The following is a 22,196-nucleotide window of genomic DNA, read 5'->3' as shown; positions in this document are numbered from 1 at the left end:
AGAAATACTTTTATAGTAACAAGAATTATCTAATATGTGAGAAAAACTTCTAGTGAAATAATTTCTTTTAACTATCGGACAAAATTACCGAGAGTGTTGAAGAAACCACTTTTCATATAAAAAAAACTAATACTTCTAGTAATAGAATTTATATTAATCGAAAGAATCGATTCCCAATTTTGAAATCATTCAGAAGTCAGAGGGACTTAATTTGAAACTTTTCCACATTCAGAATGCATGAAAAATATCGTCAAGTACAAATAAAACATTGAAAGAAAAGAACTTGTAGACGGCTATGGGTATTCAACTTTAAAAAGTTTTGGAGACATCGTCCGTCAAGAATATTATTAGTCGATTTCGTGCATTCTCCTCGCCATTTTATATAAGATTTACACAAGGATATTCCACTCGATTCGGCAATACATTTGTTCCAGTCAAGATACAAAGAAGGCCAAAGCACGTTCATCTTTGAATGGATGCCATGTTATTAAGAAAGACGATCCTCATTCATTAAAAGCTATACCTGGATTTCAATTTCTTTGAAAAACTATGAAACCATTACAAATATGCTTTTCAAAATTTGGCCAAGAGTATCGCAAAAATAAGTCTGCTAAATATGAAAAGGCTAGATGCCATTTTTAGCATTCAGCTGCCTTTAATGATATTTTGATAATGAAATACAGTAGAGTGGATGGAAATGACAGCAATGCTGAAAGTGAATTAAAAAAGAAAAAAAAAATGAGTGAGTTAGACAGGGTATAAATACAGACAGGGTTCTTAAATTACTATTGTTAATGAACATCAAACGAATAACACCTAAAATGAATAAAAGTAACTTTTGTAACCATCTCAGCATTCTGAAAAATATACATTACTTCTACAAGAAATGTATTTCACATCTTTCACTTATTCTGTCACAAGTCGCTTATTCTGTTTCAAGATACTTTTACTTTCTTTTATCCTACTCTTTGCCGTTGCGAATGAAATGTTTCAAACGAACTCTTTTACATAAGATGAAGTAAATAAACCACATCATGTCAAAAACCCCAGCAGGAATGTTCCCCCCGAAGCTTTCTCGCATCATCCTCGATAATAGTCTGTCTTATCCCCGCATAAAATGGTGGACCTTAGGCAAGGTGGACAATAATATGCATGGCATGGATCACCGATCTTTGGCAGGAATCTAGAATTTTCAATGAATCTATCGCGAGAATGCGTATTCAAGACGCTTTTTTGCTAGCGTTTACAAACATTTAAGACCGTCCAAAATTTGATACGTATCTATATTTTCGATGCGTACCAAATTTTATTGCCTTTGCAGTTATCGAATTCATTTGAATTCCAACAGCCAGACAGACAGGCTCCAAATTGGATCGAAATTTATAAATTTCAATCGTCGATTTGAAGACCTAACACCAAGAATCAGACTCGGGAAGGTCCGAAGAATAGACAAGAAATTAAAATGAAAAGACTTGATGAATCAAAAGAAAAACAAAGAGTTAGCTGCAAAGCAACAAAATGACCCTATCAAGAATTGTAAATGTACTTCCGAAAACAATTGAAAAGTGGAATCTTATGCTAATGGAGATTTCTTTGAAAAAAAAATTGGACGTAAATACGAAGATGATGGAGAAACACCATAAGATGAACAGCTCACACCATTGAAGTTCCCAAATTTCCAATACAATATTCAGAATTTTGATTAAAAAAACCGTCAAAAGATTTCAAGCACCATTAAAATATTTCTTTCAGAAAAGATTAAAAATGCTACCGAAAAGTTTAAAATGCAGTAACGAAATGATTAAAAAAAATCTAGAATCTATGAGAACGCTCCAAATAAAAATGAATAACTTTAATATTTTTCATTGAATGTTTAATAATCTAATTTTTTGATAATAAATGTCGCGTTCTATATTTTTTCAACTATTATTATGTTACAAATTAAATTCGTCAACTTCTGTTATTATGGGATAAAGGGAGCATTTTGAAGTGATCGCGCAACCAGACAGGCACAATTTTGTTAATGAATGTGGTTCAAAATTGGATAGAAATCAATACCACATGACATATTTTCTCCGTTTACCTCAAAGTGTCTTTCAGTTACAGTGTTCAGACACAGATCATTCCAAAAATATTTTTTACGGATTCAAGGAGTTCCGAAACATGGAGATTTGTCAAACTCCCGAGGTCGCATTTTTTAATTCTTACAAAACTCTCTTTATATTCTTCGTATACGAGGAAATCAAAATCAAAATATTTATTCCTACTGTTTTGATTAATTATAATTAGAAATATTGCTCTTTTATCCATCTCTGATTTGATACGAAAAAATAACTATATAAAAATAAAAAGTCTTAACATCAAATGAAAAGAAAATGAATTGAATGAACCATTAAGATCGATAGTGACATTTTAAAATAATTTTCAAAAAAACTGTTTCGCTGGGATTACAGGTTACGTAAGATTTTCAGTGAATCTTAATTTAATCTTATTATCAACAAAATATTTTTAAACTTCAGATTTTAATAGCTATGTAATGCGTGTTTTTTTAGGAATCTTGCACAGTTATACTCATTGTACGATAAACTTTTGTAATTTCATCGAACATTTGATGTCTAATTTTAAAAGAAAAATTATTTGCTAATCCAATAGCATGCTTTTTGAATCTATGCACTTTCTTAAAAATATTAGGAAGAATCTTTTGTGGTATGAAGTTTTGGACCACAAAATATATGATATATGTAATATAACGGAGGGTTGTTCAACAAAAATATTTTTTTTTTTTGATTTCATAAAAAAAGCAATATACTTTATTAAAAATGAACGATTTTTAAGAAATTTTCTCCATTGCTCACTTTTTAAATTAACATTAGTTGCAATTGCCAGAGTATTCAATAATTTTATTAAAAGTATGCTTAAACTATTCTTCAACTACTTACAAAATCACTGCCTCAAAGCGAAAGCCACATAGCTTTTTTTATTATCTTTAATAATTTTTAAAATATTTTAAGTATATTTTGAAACAATATATTTCATTGTTAAAGCTGAAATCGGTTTCATTGTTGCCACTAATATTTCATACAGGTTTTTTTTTTTTTTTAACTCTGTTGATGATCAAGTAATGAAAATTCTGCTTATTTTATTTTTTTTTTATTTTGAGTAGGTTTTAGTATAAAGAATGCTTTTTTATAAATTTTCTGAAATTATATTGTACTTACAATTAAGGTTTAACTTCAAATCAACAGATGGTAAAAAAAAAATTTTAAGTACCTCCTCCACACCCGCGTTTAAATACTGCTGCTCTTTCCTGTGATAATTAGATGCATAAATATATAGACAGAAATCTAGAGAAATGCATAGGATAATGAACAGAATGGTGTAAAATGTTTAAAATAGTATATGTCTATCAAGATTCGTGTATCTAACAAAATTTTGTCTTTAATTTATTCTATAAAAACAAATTGACATTAAAAAATTTTGAAAATTGAAAAATATTGAAAAATTGAACAAAACATTGAAAAATTTTATCGAGGAAACCACCAAGAAATAGCGTTTAAAATATTTCATTTAAATTTTTAACAACCATTAGTCCCGGAAAACCAAATGGTCACCAAAAACAGCTAGTATGAAAAAAAAAATTCTTCAATTCACTTTCAAAGTGAAATGAAATTTCAAGAAAAAAAATAATAATGAAATAATGAAAAAAGCCAGGATGAAATATTAGTTGCAACAGTGAAAACGATTTGAACTTCATCCCATCAATTAAATGTATTTTTATAAAATACGTTTCAAATATTTTTTTAATTAAAAATGGAATAAAAAGGTATAAAAACTGGTATAATTGAAAAGATAATAATTATTTTTTTAGTTTTGAGAAGGAATAAATGTAATTTCTGTGCCGTTATATTTTTGAAAGTAATCACGGGAAAATGATAAAAGTTTTAATTGATTGTAATTAAAATTTCAAAAAAAATGGCCACTCTTCCAAGTGTCAATGTTTGGCAGCTCTGAGTGAAACGTCTTTTCTTGTAGACACACACATTCATTCATCTTTATTGTAAGAAGGGATAGAGATTAAGAAATTACTCTCAGCTTTACTGTTCGAATAAAATGGCATCGAAAGAATTCGCTTCAATTCCATTCAGTGTTTCATACAAAATAATGAAATTTTTCCTCTCATTAAAAAATGTTTTAATATTGTAAACTAACAAATTAAGATTGACATATTAGAATAGCAGAAAAAGGTCAAACTTACTTAAAAATAAGCTCAAAAGCGCCAAATTTTAATACGTACTTTCCACTAATTGATTTGAAAAATACGTCTTTCATGTTTTCTAAAAAATTTTATTGAACTAATATAAAACATAAAAGTGCCTGTTAATTTTTTTTTTAATATACACAATCTCTTCACGTCTCCAAGGATCTATCATCAAAATTCTTTTTTTGTGATTAGATTCTATTTACGATTTTTTCAAATAAATCCAAAAAGTTTTTTAATGTATTTTTAAAAATGACATACTCTCATCTCAATTAAAAAAAAACTCTTTTTATGATTTTATGTTGTTAACAACTGTTCTTAAAAGTACTTAATTTGAAAAAGGATGGAACAAAAAGTAATACTTTGCTATGATAATTTGAGGTCTAAACTCCGCCTAAATATATTTTGGCAATCTAAGATCATTTAAAGTTGCTAGCTTAACGTTTTTTCCTTTTATAAAGAAAGAAAACAGTAAAATTAAATTTAAAATATCATTCCATAAAAACCGTATTAAAATAGTCAAAATAAGACTAAAAAGAAGATGTTAAAGACCTTATTTGGAGGAATGAAATAAAATGCTGCCATTCAGCTCTTTTAGAGTCACTCATCATGAATTTTAATTGTTTTCACTAGAAGCACACATCAGAGCTCCTAGAGAAAACAATTAAAATTCCTTTACGCTTGATATCTTTTCAAGGTTAGAGATAAAAATGCTAGTTCAATTCTTGTTTCAACGAATTGATTCTAAAAGAAAAAAGAAAAAGACTCGAAGAAAAGAGTCAACCGCAAATGGTGATGACGTTCAATTTATTGTTCGGCAGTTCCACTTGCTATTCAGTTACTAATGGATGCAACAACAAGAAAGCGAACTTTTATATTGCAACATTATTCAACACTGTAAACGCTTAATACATCAAAATATAACTCCAAACAATAGCGATATAGTGATTATTGTAATTAAAATATCTCATTAAATTTTGATGTTTATTTAAGTATTATAAAATTATTATCAAGTTTTGAACATAATTTAAATAAAACATCAACATGATATACATAAATATAAAGTATCATTTATATCTATCATGTTGTAAAATTATTTTTAATTGACGGGAGTGGTCTCTCCAAAACTTTCTAATCAAAGTGTTCAACCCCACCCCTCGCCTTGAATAAAAGTAGAGAACGGCTTGCATGCTATCGGCGTTAGACTTTGTCGTGATCCTTGGCGATTAATCCCTGGTTCAAATCGAATTTGTGTTTGAAACCCGCTTTCAACCAATTCATTTCAACCATGGACGAGAGATCTCATCTTTTAGGAATTCATGCTGGTCCGCTTATGAATGAGGGCATGATTAGAAATGTCTACAAAATGGAATTTTTCTGTGCACACAGTTAGAAGCAATCTCTTCTACAATTCACATGTCATTTGAATTCTAATAACATTTTTTAATGGCATGAACGACCAAGCCATTTCCACGAACCCTGTGCTGAATTCAAACTAAACTGAAACCATTCAATGAAAGTGCATGTGCATCAATGATGGAAACTTTTAAGGACCGTTCATTCCCGCTGTTCGATAGGAAATGGCCGCCATCTTTGCAGATGTCTCACTTTCAAGACTTCCGATTATTTTCCGTCGCTTTCAACGTCTGTTTATGAAATGTCAGGTTTCTTTTCTGAATGAGTTAAACACTGGCGGCCGCAATCTTCATACAACTATTGCTTCGGAATGGTGAACATGATGGTTTGTGCGTCAAATTGGGTGTGCTTTGTCTAGAAACGTTTGAAAGGAAATATAAATAGAGTGGGATTAGACACTAGATTTTAAGAAGAATTCAATATAATGAATGACAAAGAATAAAATGAAAAGTTATTGAACTTCGTTTTTAAGACTAATATATATAGCTTAATTCGATTATAATTTTTGAAAGAATCTGATTCGAGATGGTCATGGAATTCTCGTCATAGTGTGTCGAATGACGAATGAGTTTGTAAATTTAAGAAACGGATTGTATGAACAGTGTGCATGTGAGTGTGTGTGGTACTATCATTTGGAAATAATATGTTTGAAGCAAAATGCAGTTTCATTGACGTTTTAATCCATCCCGGGAAGGCATAATTTATTTACAAGAACGGCATGTCAGCAACAGATTACTCAAGAAGTGGCGTAAAAAGAGGGAGAAACAAATGATCCCTGTCTTATATACTGTGATGTTTTAATAGGGATTTCCATGGCATGTCAATCAAAAAGCAAGGGAAACACAGGGATCTTTTATAAGAATTTGTAAAGTCAACGGTATTTTGCTCCTTCACGCAGAGCGCGTGAAAGTGTCGGTGTTTAGCCGATTCAGCAATTTTATAAAGCTTCTGTTGAATTAATTAAGTAGAGAAAGTAGAATTGGATCAGGAAATAAGACAATCAAATTACTATGGGCTAAATTAAGATAAAGCTTTGAAAATTAATTTGGATTAAATTAAGAGTTTAAAATATCATTATATATATATATATATATATATATATATATATATATATATATATATATATATATATATATATATATATATATATATATATATATATATATATATATATATATATATATATATATATATTGTAAACTCATATTTCTAACAAACAATTTCATGGCCGAAGAGATAAGATACTTTTTGAATTTTTCATTTATTTCATCCTGGGAGGCATGAATTATGTACAAGCAAGAAGAGATGAGATACGTCAATCTACAGCACGATATAAGAGCGAAATATTTATTCCGAGGGATTTTATACTATGAGATTCTGATATGGATTTCTTTACACGTGTCGACTTAGGTAAGGTATATGTATCTTTTAAAAGAATTTGTTTAGATGGACAAATTTTTATCCCTTCCCTAGGAGCGTGAGAACCGCTGATTTAAACATTTTTACATAGCTCGTATAGCCTTAATTAAATAAAAAAGGTGGAAATGGATCAGGAAATAAGAGAACATTTTAAAATTAAGTTAATATGGGTTAAATTAAGATGAAATTTATGAAATAAATTAAGTTTAAATTAGATTTTAAAATATCATTACATTTTCCACCCCTCCCCCCCCACACCGCAAGACGTGGAAGTGCGTCGGGGCCTCTTGACAACCAACCATACCTTACAGCGGTGTTCAAGTGAGAAATTCTAATTTGAAGGCATATTAAAAGTGATACCTAAGTTTTCCTTACTTTTTATTAATAAAGAAATCATTTTGAACAAGATTATTTAAAATATAAAAAAGATAAAGTGATATCTGTGAAAATATTAGATAAACTTAAATATTCAACAACACCAAAAATAATAATATTAAAATGCACAGTATAAAAATGATTTTCTGCAGAAACTCAGCTGATTGTCTCTATTTGGTGAGGAATGTCTCTTAGGAAAGCTTACACGCAGTGTCCTTTAATAGTAGAAGGTTCACCAAAATTATCAAATCGAATATAACATAATGGAATAATAAATTGAACTTATATAATGATAAAATATCAACATAGTTCTAATTTTGTATGAAATACTTGAATATGAAAATAAAAAATATGATATTCAAATGCTCTCATTATAAACATTAATACTCAAACAAATAGCATAAAAATGTGCAATTTTAAAAGTATAAACCTTTAACCTACTATTTAACCAATTAGTGGTGACTAATTAGACCTTGCCCCCTAATTTCAAGTATTGGGTGACACTTAATGGCCAAAAAATTAGGACAGCAAGAAGGGGAACGTAATTCTTATTCTCTTTCTACTACCATTCAAGGAGTATTCGTTTCCAAAAACGAAAACAAAATATCCAGGACAAAAATAGAAAGAGATAGAAATTAATTGGGAGGTTTACCCTATACCCGTGTCTCAATAATACTGCTATGTTTCAATACATGTTGTGATGGCACTTATCAGAACAACATCATCATCATGAAAAAAAAAGAACAAAACTAACACTTACGTGCGGAGACAACAAGTCAACCTAAGTTGGGGTTTACGTGGGAAAAAAATGGGAAATAAAAGGATTTTTTTTAAAAATTATATTCATGACTTAATTTTAATTTTTCTGTTGGGTAATAAGTTCTTAATTTAGACACATGGACAATATAAGTAGTTATGCATTTGGTTTAGTTATTTCATAATTTAAATCTAAAAGTTTAGTTACTATTTCAGATGGACCTGAAAATACTGGAGATAATTTTCTATGATTTGGATAATTAAATTCCTCATACATTATGATGTTATCAGGATTGAATGGAGAATTTATGAATCTAGAATCATTTTATTTTAATCATGATATTTTATGGTATTATCTTTGGCTGATTTTCTAGCTTCTTCTACTGGAGGATAGAAGATTGATTTTGAGTTAAGGGAAGAGAATAAAATAACAAATATGCAGGAGGAAATTTTTGTAACAAAATGGGGTGTTAAATTATATTTATTGATTACTTGTTCTAAAAGTCAAGTCAAAGGAATTTTAGTTGAAGAAGAATTGACTTTACACTTTAATTTATTTACTATTGACTAGTTAACACTTACACATTTCCCATTAGTTTGTGGATGATGTGAAGAGGTTAACAGATACTTGACACTGTAATTTCTGAGGAAATGTTTCAATTTATAGTCTGTGTATTTTCTGTAGGCGGTTCAAGGTTACATTTTCTATCTCGTTATTGGTTGTCTGGTACCAGTAACGCGGTAGAAAATATGACGAACCGCCTACAGAAAATACACAGACTATAGATGAGGTAAAAGCACCATTTCAATCAGTTAATTTGGAAGGTACCTGAATTTGGAAATTTTTTAATACAGGATGGTTATAATTAAACTTCCCCTATGAAGAGAATCACACAACACGGATTGCAAGAAATTTGATACACGAGATGCGTTCATGGAATTTTGAAGAAAAAAAATTAGTTCCAAAATGTCCACCAGAGGGCGCCTTTTCCAGAAAAACATTAAATTTAACAAAATAAACGACCGAAACGGAATACAGAAGCAATATTCAAAATCCAGAACAAGAATTATGAGTAATAAAAGTTAAAACCGGGAAAAGCTATTAGTTCTAGGAAAAAATGTCGAGATTTGCATGCTTGCGAAGAGGAAGCTTTATGCAACACAGGTTAGGATAAGAAACGTTGGCAGTCGTTGTCATGTTTTTGATCTATATTTCCGGCTATAATGATGATGGTATCTTGTTAAGACGGTGTTGTGCCTTTGAATGACTTAAAGAACTCCATAACGCTTCATGTGCGAAGCATCACAACTGATCAGTTACGATCTGCTGTTGAACACACTGCCCATCGACTTGAAATTTTGCAGGTGAATGAGGGTGGTCACATAGAAACTTCCCTACATCATCCCGGACACGATTAACAACTGTTCCTTTTGTGCAATTTTGTCCTAATCTGTTCTTGTTTCTGCAAACTGAACTTAATCCTCTGAAAACTGTAATCGATTTCATAACATTTGACACCTTTTTTTACGCAAATTGTAATTTACAGTCTATTGTAATGACTTGATCAAATAAAGAGTTTATAGACAATTTTCTTTATTTATATAAAAACAACTCTTTCTCATCTAGGTAAAATGGAAATGATACTATTCACAACACAGTTGAAAATGAAACAAGAATAGTTCCTCGAATCATTTCGGAGGAAACAACTTCACAAGAACAGCTAACAGGCTGTTAACGTCTCTAGGAATCCACCGAATCTCATTCGGGGGGAATTTTACTCAGAAGCCTGATTGACACGAAGCTTCTCTGACCTTTCCTCAGAACCGCTCTCTCTCTCTCTCTCTCTCTTCTCTCCTCTCCCGAAAAATCTGGCCTTTTATTTTTTACTCAAACTCAACCCCTCATTTCCACATTGGTGCACTTGGGCTCCTTACCCAATAACCGTTCAGAACAAACCTAAATGGTCTCTGGTCGACAGTGGGAATGTCCGTTGATGATCCGTCCTCCATAATGAAAAAAATGAAGATTTACATCCGGAGGGTTTGAAAGCCAATACCTCTTTCAAAGACACGATTTATTTCCCTGGAAAAAGCACGTGTGGTTCCTTATCTGGACTCACACTCATTGGCCAGATGACCGTAATTAAAAGGAGGGTCCCCCATCTGGCAGTCGGGAGGCACTTAACACTGTGGTAGTTCCGTTGATGAAACAGTTGGCCAGAAATGCCAATTATTAAGTGTGGGAAAAAGGAACGTCACCAGGGTTTCAGGACGATTGAGCTGAATTTTGAAAATATGTCTATGATCAATATTTAAGGAATAAAAGCCGCGGTCAAGGACACCCTGTATATATTGATTAATAATTACAATATATTTTCCAAATATGTAACGAAAAGTAATACTACATTATTTTAATTATTTTTTACCGTATCAATTACTATAGAAAAGGCTAAATAAACTTTCAGTAAATTAAAATTAATTAAAAATGTAAAGTTAAAGTGTTTCATCGTCGATTTTCGAAACCAATGAATTATTAAAATACAGTATTTTGACATGAATTTTAAAGTTGTCATTGGGCTTTTTTTTTTTTTTTTTTCATTATACTATGATTACATAACCGCATTATGCATAAATAGCAAAGAAAAAAAATCTTGTGCAAGCAAAATATAATAGAAAATAAAAAGAAAAGGCGCAGTAACAACATTAAGATTCAGGCAAGAATACTACATTTTTAAGGATTCATTCATTACAGAAATCAGCGACACAACGAAAAAAAAAGAGTGAAAATGGCTTGAATACACTCAAGACATTAAGTAGATGAAGTTCGAAATTGCCATTATTCAAAGATAAAAATATTCTGGGGGTTGGTGGGATCGCATATTTCAATAAATCTAATTTTATAAATATATCATTTACAGAGACTGATGGAACGATAATGAGCTGTAAGTTGATTTCTAGCAATCTTAATGATTAACAGCAATGAAGTGAGAAGGTGAAAGAGAAATGAAAATATTGTAAAGAAAAGAACTTTGGCTTTATTCAGCACCATAAATTTCAGGTAAGGGCTATTTCAATGTTCTACTGAAAGATGTATTTGACATCAAAAACAGATAGACATTAAATAATCTTAAAATGAGTCCTTTCTTTTCAAGATGAACTCCAGTTGCAAAATTATTACGATGCATTATTTCTAGTGGAATCTTTTTGTAACAACAAAATATTTATTTAAAGCGCAATTTCATTTCCAATCATTAGTAAAAAAAAAAAAAAAAAAAAAAAAAAAATGCTGCCTATATTTTGAGGGGAAAAAAAACCCTACGAGCATTAAAAGATTTTCAAGACCTATAAGCCGGTCCCAGGTTCGGGCATGGTTGTTCCTCATCTGTGTTCTATCTGTGAAGGGTGTGAGCTTGCCCCTTTCCAAAAAGGGGTTGTGCAAGCGAATGTGAAGCATGAATAGCTAAGACGTACTCTTGGCCTAGATGGCGCTACTGAAAACAAGAAACGCTCTCTCGGCTTAAAATCGCTGACTTTGTCAGCGGTGCCGTAAAAAACAACAACGAGAAAATCTATAAAATAAATTTTATAATATTCTTATAATTTCATAAACTATTAAAGATTTATGAGCTATGTAATAAGGATTATTGAAATTTTTTTTATCTGGTCATCACCGTTTCTGCCATGTTATTAAAAGTAATTTGAAATTTGGATGCTTTACATCACTGAAAGTAACTTTCAAGAGCTAATAATAATCATTGCATAAAGAAGTCAGTTGCCTGGTACAGTCATGATGGGCTCCAAATATATTCTTTCGTGGCTGTGTTTGCATGTCTGAAATAAAAACAAAATGAAAGATGAAAGAGTAGGACCATATTGTAGGATTTGAAGCTCGTCTCATCTTATATTTATCAATTTTCTGTATTTTCTGAAAGGAAAAATATTTAAAAAGAAAGGGTGTTTTTTTTTTTTTTTTTTTTTTTTTGTACTTGGTGTAAATTGCTAAACTAGACATTAGACTTTATGGCATGGTAGTAAAATTAGTAAAAGATAGATCAGAAGACGAATACTTATTCTATAAATAAATTCAAAATTGAAAAATGTTTTGATAAATTAAGGTTTCGTTTTGTAGCTTTATGATGGCTACAGGAGACAAATTTCAAAACATTCAAATGTAGCCTGATGATGTACATAAAAATAATGTCAACACTAAATATGGACATTTTTTTTAGGGATAGATGTTTTAAAAGATCAAAGCAATTTGTATAATACTTTAATCAAAAAAAAACTGCACAAATTACTGACACTTTTATTGTGCTTTTTTCATGCAATACAGTTTTATGTTATTCTTAGCTAATCATTTCTTTTCGCTCAAGGTTTATTAATTGTCAAAGAGCAATTCAAATGAACTGTCATTAGTTCTGTGGCACGGTATTAAAAAAGGTAACTGATAAAAATTTCAGTGTTGAAACGCTATTGTTTTGAATTTTTTTGAATACTAGAAAAAACAAAATCATTTCAATGTAATCATTAACTTTGACTTTGCTGATATTGTTTTGATCCAAATTATCCTGACTGCCTTGTGCATTTACCTGTGTTTGAATCTTTTTTTTAAATATCGTAAATACTACAACTTGCTAATGTATATAGAAAATCCAAATTTTGCATCTCTTTTTATTACAGCAGCCATTATTTTCATGACTTAATGCGGTTCTTCTCATTCTACCTACTTTAATAGTTGTATTGTTAGGAACAAATACAGCAAATTTTTTTTAAAGTTTCTGAAATGATAGAGAACATGCACAACCTGAATACATAGAAATATATATATTTTTTTTCCCTTCCTTACAACCAGCTCTACAAAATGGTTAATGCAACTGGAGCAACTTTTTCATGTCCATCTTTTCTGGTGTTACCCTATCCGAGGATTCATTTCTTGTTACGTATTTTCAAACAGAAAACAAAGGTTTCTCCCTAGCTATCTCCCGGAAACGTGTTCACTCACGGTTATTGTTTTGAGTATTTTGTTTCAATTCCAGTTTGTAATTCTTCCACAAACGCTGACGAATAATCGAATTTGCGAAATCCATGAAGCTTACAGTTTCGTCGAATTCAACCTTTCTTTCATCTTTTAGATGTGCATTAACTTCTGATTCTGAATCTAAGGAAGAATTGACATGTTGATCTGAAATTAATTTTATAGCAGTGAGATATCATATGCTACAAATGAAACGCTTCTAATTTATGTATAAATTAACAAAGTAATTTATCATAAATCTTTCAATTACCTAGTAGTAGGAAGATAAAATTCTTTTTAGATCATTTATTGTTATTACTAATAGAAAGTTCAAGTTTCTCTATCATATATATGTATAGAGTCATGTGTGTGTCAGTTGCAACTAGTGTTAAAATTCAATAAATATAAGAATGTTTAAGATTGCTGATTTGACCTTAGTATGAAAATTTCACACTTATGTGCCTTAAAAAATGTAAACTAAGCTTTTAAAATAGTATCTATATTTAATTTATTTAAGATAGGTTGGCTATCTATTATTTTTTAGTTATAATACATTATTACTCAGCATTGAACTAATATTAATATTTTCAAACTGTAATAACTTATTCTAGATATTTTGCTTGAAAAGTCTTAAAGAGTTTCTAATAAACTTAAATTTTAAGAAAAGTCTGATTTAAGTAATTACAATTTACATTTTCTGGCAGTTTCTAAGTATTTATAGGGCTCTTGACATTTAACAGACGGGTCGAATCTGATCTTTCTTTTTCGGTTAATGGAAAAATGTAAATTTACATGGCCCGTCCGTTAAGTGTTAAAATCTTACTTAAACGATAAGTCTATTGCTGCTTCTTACAGGCACGAAGATAATTTACCTAACCTCATGTAGAAGTATTCACTTGCTTTGTGGAAAAGAAATTTTTTTTATTATTTCGTGATACAATGATAGTAATTCAATGAGCATTTGTAGTATGCCTAATTTCGCGCTGTTCTGCTTATTAATGACATCAGAAATGGGTGTTTTCATTCGAAGTTTTCAATTCAATGTTTTATATCATTTTTTATTTCAAAATGTCAACAGAATAATTATTTGAATATTTACGTTGAGGGAATAATTCACTTCAATTCAAAGGGAAGTCTCTAATTAAATATGAAATCGAAAACACGATTATTTATCTTTTCTGTTCATTTCCTTGATTCTTTCTCACTAAATCTCTTAAATCTCGATTGTAACTCACATAGTTGTAATACTTTACTAGCGAAACTATGAATTCAAATAGGATTTCTCTAGGAAATACCAAAAATTTTGAAAACTTTACAAGTTAAGTATTTTATTTAAATTTAAATTAAATTAAACTAATAACGTTTTTCAGCCCAAGCTGGCTGCGATTGATTTTGCATTCAACTGGATTATGGAAAATGGCATCAAGTTTAATATTCATTCAGATGGCCAGTCTTCTATCGTGGCTCTTAGTAGAGCCAAGTTTAGGTCTGTCTATTAAAAGAGAAATTTTGTGAGGGTTAAAATGGTCTCAACAATAAACTCAAAGCGCCTTTAGGTGACCCGGACAGCGATTTCGCCGATCAACGTGCCAAGCTGGCATCTACGGAATGGAAGACCCTGTTCCCAATATCTGTGTAAAATTTAACGTTTGGCACAAGATTGGAGTAAATAGGATTTAGAATACGGGAAAAAGATATGGAGATTCGCTCCCAGTGTAGAGAAAAAGTGCTTAATACATAAAAGTTTTATTTTTTTAATCTGAACAAAAACCGTTTCCTTATTATCTCAACAGATTTAAAAAAAAAAAAAAAAAAAATCTCATCTGAGCCCTTGTGCGTCGGTCGGTGGTGTTGATCATTTTGTATGTTGCCTTATCAAAAAATTTCACCTTAAAGAGCGAGTGATTAACCATTGATCCATTTGGTTTAAGAATTTACAAAAAGAGAGAGAGAGAGAAAAGAAAAGAAAAAAAAGGAAAGCAAGGAATCTTTTTTATCATATTTTCTAACTTTTTAAAAAAATTTTAGTCATTAAAATAATTCTCTCATTTTCATTCGTAATTAATTAGGTAGACTTTAAGATACATGGCACGTAAATTTTAGAGTCTTAAATTACTATATTTTTAGTTGCATTATTTTTTATACCATGATGCCACCTGTATAACTTTGCCCCGTAAGTGGGGCAAGATTATCCGATTGCCTGAGGCATATTTACACTAAATGAATAAATGTAATATTTAGTGTGATTGAAATATAACAAATTAAACCCAAAGAGACTTAGTAGTATAAATTATGATCATTAATTATAATTAAATTTCTTTTTTATTCTTTCAAAATCGCTCCAGCAACTTATACAGACAACCAAAATTGGAATGATTTATGCTAATACATTCCATTCCTTATGAGCCGGCCAATTACATTCGGCGAAATTGTACCCACTGTTTATATTTTAAATCCTCACATTGTTTTGAGCATTAAGAATACAGAAAATTTTCATTGTCATGCTCTTCATCGGTGTATTTTAAGTGATAAATCCCTGTAAACCGTGATTTCTTTTTCTCTCTGCAGTAACTGGAAAGTTGTTTTGAAATTAAATCCGAAAGCCGCAATTACTTTTCTGAGAGATGGATCACTTTTTATATTTCAACTGGGTGCCACCTTCCAGATGAATAATTTTATTTCTTTTAGTATTCTTTTTTATAATTGCGAATCATAAAAAATAATGCAATGATTAAAAATCAGAAAAAGAAAATATTACTACGAGAGGCAATTTTACAGTGCTTAAATCCGCCCTATGCGCTGAGTGTAAACTTACTCGATGGCCATATTTTTATTATAATTAAGCACATTAAGTTTATTCATCCGTAAAACAATCAATTCAATAGTTTAAAACAATCACTAAACGACAATCGAAGAGACTAAATAGTCCTTAATAAATTACAACGTTCTAATAGTATTAGTTTTATTAAAGCCAATAAATTAGGGTAAAAAATATCCGTTAAAATTACCCACTTTATTCTCTGCTTTCAAAACTAACTCCAACTGGTGTGAGGGTCAGTGCACAACCACTATCGATGGTCAATGGCGGTCGAGAAGCTCCTCCTGAAATGACACGTGGCGTCCTCTGACGTATGGTTAATGAAATAAAAGCCTTGCGTACTCATACTCTCATTCGAAACTTTATTCGGTTTCCCCTGATTTATTTCTAAGTAATTTTAAAATAAAGGTTTTAATTAATTAAGTCGCTGTTATTTGTCCATTGAATTTTATCCTGGTAGCTAGTCAACCAAACATTTATTTTATCTTTCTACTCTTGAAATTTTGTTTTTGCGTTCGGATGCGGTGCAATGGAATATTTTATTATTTTTGTTTGAATTTGATTTACTCACTTATAAATGATGATTTTTACAACTGAAAGTTCTGAACTAACATTTCATTACATATTAAAGATTATGAAACATAACTAATAATCATAAATAGGATCTCTCTGCGTTAAATAATAAAAAAGCACTGTGATATTTCACTAGATCTATCTTCAGATATCCTTGTTTCTCTCTCAATACTTAATTCGAAATGCTTTCATATAAAATTAATTATAACAACTGATTTTAATTGGATGGTTTAACTAAATGTTTTTATTCACTGGTAATTGTTAAGGGGGGGGGGGATTAAGTGAAACTTCTTTTAAATCATTAGTATCCTTTTACGCGATATTTGTTAATTTTGCCCTCGTTTTAGAATGTTTTAGTCTTTTTTTTTACAAACAAATTAAAGATATGCGTGTTGTAAACCCAAAGGGGTAATAAATTGTAAAGTCCCGGGACTCCTTTGCAATTAAAACACACACACACACACATAATATATATATGTGTGTGTCTGTTATATTGGCTACTGGTGCCTAATGAAACCTTGCAAATATTTTTTTATATAAAGCTACAATGTTTTTATTCAATTTATCTGTTACTGTGAAAACCCGAAATCAGTCAAAATGCGAATTAACTAGGGAAAATGCGTTTTAACTGACAACGCTAGTGAAAACCCGAATTAACTAGGGAAAACGCGTTCTAATTGACAGCGCTAGGGAGAACCCGAATTAACTAGATAAAATGCGTTCTAATTAACAACGTTATAGGAACCCGTTTTATTAGTGTTTTGACTAATTTGTTAGACAATATAATTGAATCCAAAATTATTGAAATTAAACTATACTTACAATATTTAAGGAAAGAACTCACCATTGAAGAAAAAATACTTTACTTAGATATTATTTAATACAGTTCCATTATTATAAATGACTTATTTCGACATGGCAAACTATTGTGACACTTAGAATTGCAAAGAGAACCATTTTTCATACAGAAACGTTCCTTCGAAGAATAGTCTTTTTTACAAGAACAGCGGGCGAACCCTTGTCCAATTCCTACAGTTCCTTTCTTGCTGATATTCTCAGTGAAATGTCCTGATTCAGTACTCGTTCTTGAGTTAAGAAAATTTGCGGCGATACATCGAATTGAGATCTGAAAATCAGTGAATATATTAAATTTTTATGTTAAACTTGTACCGTGATTAGCTGTAGTCTACTGTATAAATACTTATCAAGTTAATATAAATAATAACCATATATTTATTGAATAAAAACTGAACTAATTAAGTTTAAATATATTTTCTTACCTCGAATACAATTTGCTCAGAACTCCATCTTTCATTCCAATTTTGAAGACCATCTTAATTTTTTTTCAAGCACTACACCGATGATATTTCGCAAATCAGTTTTTATTCTATCAACATATGGAATGGGAACAACTGAATTACCTCCAATATCAAACTCAGGATGTGTTGCATCGAAGATCTTTTTCATTCGTTTGGCTTGCTTTATTAAAGTTTCTTTGGCTTTCTCTCTAATTAGAAAAATATTGGTCGATTTACTAGCAAGCATATGCTCCCCTTATTGTGCTTATTCAGTTTCTTGTTTTTCTACATTCATATCCTCGAAAATTTTCTGTAGTTCATCCTTGTATTCGATATTTTTTATAATATCTGATTAGAAGGTTGAGGTAGCTCCAGCTCTTGGTTCAATACCAAACATAGATTTGTATGGCGATTGTTTAATTCTATTATGTAGAGCTCTGTTTTTCGTGAATTGGACAAAGTGAAGACCATTAGACCACTTTGTAGTCGGATCATCCCTCATCCATGAAGCTAGCATATTTTCTACGCCTTGATTGGCCCTCTCAACTGAATCCTGCGACTGGCTGTGCCGAGGTTTCCCATAAACAATCTTCAATTCTGGCCATTACGTACATAACTATTCTATAACGGAATTTACAAACTCTATTCCATTATCAGATTACTGTATACAAGGAGCCCCTAATATCAAAAAGATATCAAGTACTAGCAAAGCAACCTCTTCCGTTCCTTTGCTCTGAAGTGGTCGCAGTACACAAACTTTGTTAAATATTCCTGTAAACCATAATATCAAAAAGATATCAAGTACTTGCAAAGGAACCTCTTCCGTTCCTTTGTTCTGAAGTGGTTGCAGTAAAAAAACTTTGTTAAATATTCCTGTAAACCATAATAAGCCTAAATTCCTTATCTGCCTGAGATTGCATGTCAATCAAATCCACTTGGCAGCGTGTAGTTATTTCTGAGTGAATAATAGGTTTAGAAACCAAACCTTTCCTTTTTTAAAAAAATTTATTTTTTCTATTGACTTGTTTCATACATCGATAAAAAAAAATGTGTATTCTCAGTAGTTATGTTGGCAAATGTTCTTGAATCTTCACTTTTAAGTCTGTTTCTATCCCCATGTCCTTTGGCCACATGTGCAAATTCGATAGCATCACAAATTCCTTTAACTGGTAAATAATATCTCATGAGCTCATTTGAAAAAATCAACTTTTTTACTTCACTGGTTTCATGAATGTCAAAATTTTTTAATCTGGGGTACTGGAATGAAATCTTGCTAACGGCAGATTTTGCCTCTTCAACCTCAGATAAGAGAATGTTGAATTCATCATGCGTAATAGCTTTAAAGTTATTCTGGTTGGGTTTTTTTAATGCAAAAACTGTAACTGTTCAAGAAATTTAATTTTTCCATTTGGCGCATAAAGCATTAACATTTCCTTCACAAATCGTAAATAAATAAACAGCGCAAACACGTTCCAGCATGAATAAAACTAGACAGCACTTACTTTGAAAATATCACAAGCAAGAAATCTAGATTCATATGGTTTTAAATAGACAACACCTGCAATAACTAGAGAAAATGGGTTCTCCTTAGCGCTGTCATTTGAAACGCGTTTTAACTAGTTAATTCGGGTTTTCACTAGCGCTGTCAGTTAAAACGCGTTTTGACTGATTTCAGGTTTTCACTGTAACATATCTATTTTTGTAAACAATTTTCAACCATTTATAAGTGAAGCATGTATAAAAGAATTTGATTTTCTCCCCGACTACCTCAGGCATACACAAACTAAGCAGGTAGTGAGCATTAAATATATATTATTTGCTCTTTCCGCATACGATTTTGCATAAAGGCACGGGTGTTTAGTTTCTAAGGCCCTCACTAAAACTGTCGCCAAGGCATCTGTACTCCTCTTTGGGCCCATGGTCATTAATTACGTATCTGAATAAAAATTATTTGATTTTACATATGTAACGTAATCCTTAATGTTTGCTGGAACCCTTTCAAATCAGCCAGTAGAATAACAATTTGCTCCATCTGTTTGAACTAATTTATAAGAAGCATTTTAGAATTAAAAATTATTATGAAACAAAATAGAATATAAATTTTTATTTGTAAAAGAGCGTCTATTTTTCAGCATATTTTGATTCCATGAAACATCTTAATAGTAAATTTCATGCTACGTCTTTATTTGTTCTAAAGCAACTGTATGCAAGGTCGTATTATTAAATAAGTAGACAGTTACCTAGAGGCCTCTGTATCTCTTCTGCGTTATTTTCAAAGTAATTTAATTTAGTGCTTTAGTTTAAATTACAAGGGACATGCACTCTAGCTTATTCAAATTAAAATCAAGTATCATTTAAAGTTTGGAATGCTATTCCAACAATATTGTCAATCAATCTCTTTTTGCAAACGTAATATTGTTTTTTAAATATATTACTTAATAATTAAATATAGAATAAATTTAATTAAAAATGTTTTTTTTAACAATTTGGTCTACAATTACTTCAGAATTTACATTTTGATTATTTTATGCGCAAGATATTGAAATTATCTCTTCAGAAAGTGGCTCACAATTTAAAATATTTTTTATTTCAGCATGTCAAAATTTGCTACGTCAAATTACTCAGAGATTAAACAAAAATTATAAAAATTTTCCATTTCTGAAAGTTAGGGAAGGAAAAAGGGGACCCATGACTTGCATTGCCTAAAAATTCCTAAAGAATTATAAACTTTATTTTTCACCTTTTTTTCTTTTGAATATTCTTTTTTCCGTTAAAAACTTCCATGTAGTTTGCAAAAATGTATAAATCTTTGATATGTATAGCACTCTGGAAATGTCGTACTTTTTTAAAGCTTATGCACATAAAAAATGTATCTGTAGTTAATAAATTTTGAAGAATTTATGTAACTAGAATTTTTACTAAAAATCTTTCTCTCTGGTGTCTCTCAAATTTTAAACTAAAAATGCATGAAAACACACACACACACAACTGAAACTTAGTAAGTTGTTAACTGTACATATTATTACAAATGAATATTGCGAATATTGCTTAAAACACACTACAGATAAAATTTAAGTAATTTTTAGATTCCGTGTAAGTAATTTTTAGATTCCGTGTAATATAGTTTTGCAACATTCTTTCACTACTTGAAAGTTAAACCAAAAAGGTCTTTGTGAATTCGCGTGCTATATTTATTATTTGGCGTTTACTGCTAATCTAAATTCAGAAAAAGTGATATCTCTGTCTGTCCATGCAAATGATACCTTCATCCAAGTCGAAAATGATTGATCAGTTTTTTTCAGGAATTTATAGCAAGTACTTTTTGATTTGTTTCAAAGTTCCCTCCATCCATTTTGGAGGGGGGGGGGAAGCGTTTCGAAAGCTGCAAGTGTTTGATGAACTTAGAAAATTTCATTAGCATGCCAGAGCCTTTGGAATCAATATATATAATATAGATTCCGTTGGCAAAGTAATCAGTAAAAGATGCGTGAAAATACTTTCTTTGCATTACCTTAATGCATTTTGTTTCCTTTTTAATATTTAAATTCTTCCGTCAAGTGCCCTTTATCCCTTCCTTCCAGAATTCAGCAGTTCGCCCGATTTTGAAATACTGTGTAAACAATATCATGACATTCTTTCATTTCAAGAACTGAAATATTCTAAACAATTATTCATTAGAAATTCAAATCATCTTTCATCGCCTTAAAGCTATTCGCATTTCCTTCACAATCGCATTTTTCAATTGAAGTTTTTATATCCTTGAATAATATATTCGCTTTGTAAAAGCTAATGTTTCTGGAATGGCAATATTGTAGAGAGAAATGTTATTCTGTATTCAGTTACAGTTTTTATTTTGTTTCTCTAAAAATAAAAAGGTTTATTTTGCAATCAGAAACCTATAAATTTCTCTTTATAGTCCTAGAGAAAAATCCATTTCCATTACAAAATAATTGTTTGCACCTCAAAGAAACACTAATTATTCGTCAATATTCATGAGCCACTTTCTAAAGTGGAACAAGAAACATTAAAACCGCACATTCTGAACACTTTCCAAAAACTTTCGATAAACAAAATACGAAATGTTAAATTTGAGATGATAAAAAGAATTACACTACATATTGTGTCAAATGATATAAAATAAGCCCTACTACAGGCAGAAAAAAAAAAAGAGCACAAACATTATTTAAGTTTAATAAATAATAATAAATAAACAGCACGAGAAATATAATTTTATCCAAGAACCCCAATAAGTCAACAATTTGGTTAAAA

General features: G+C 30.5%; 1 long non-coding RNA gene across 1 annotated transcript; it reads right to left on the bottom strand.

Annotated features, from left to right (window-relative positions):
- Positions 1-17,475: 17,475 nt before the first annotated feature.
- LOC129958135 (uncharacterized) lies at positions 17,476-20,976 on the bottom strand. The gene is made up of 2 exons (XR_008783158.1): positions 17,910-20,976; positions 17,476-17,755 (listed from the first exon to the last, which is right to left on the bottom strand). It is a non-coding gene; the product is annotated as an uncharacterized LOC129958135 (long non-coding RNA).
- Positions 20,977-22,196: the final 1,220 nt, after the last annotated feature.

Source organism: Argiope bruennichi, chromosome X1 (genome assembly GCF_947563725.1).
Source record: "Argiope bruennichi chromosome X1, qqArgBrue1.1, whole genome shotgun sequence".
In the NCBI taxonomy this organism is placed as follows: domain Eukaryota; kingdom Metazoa; phylum Arthropoda; class Arachnida; order Araneae; family Araneidae; genus Argiope; species Argiope bruennichi.
This window is presented reverse-complemented; position numbering and strand designations above follow the sequence as displayed.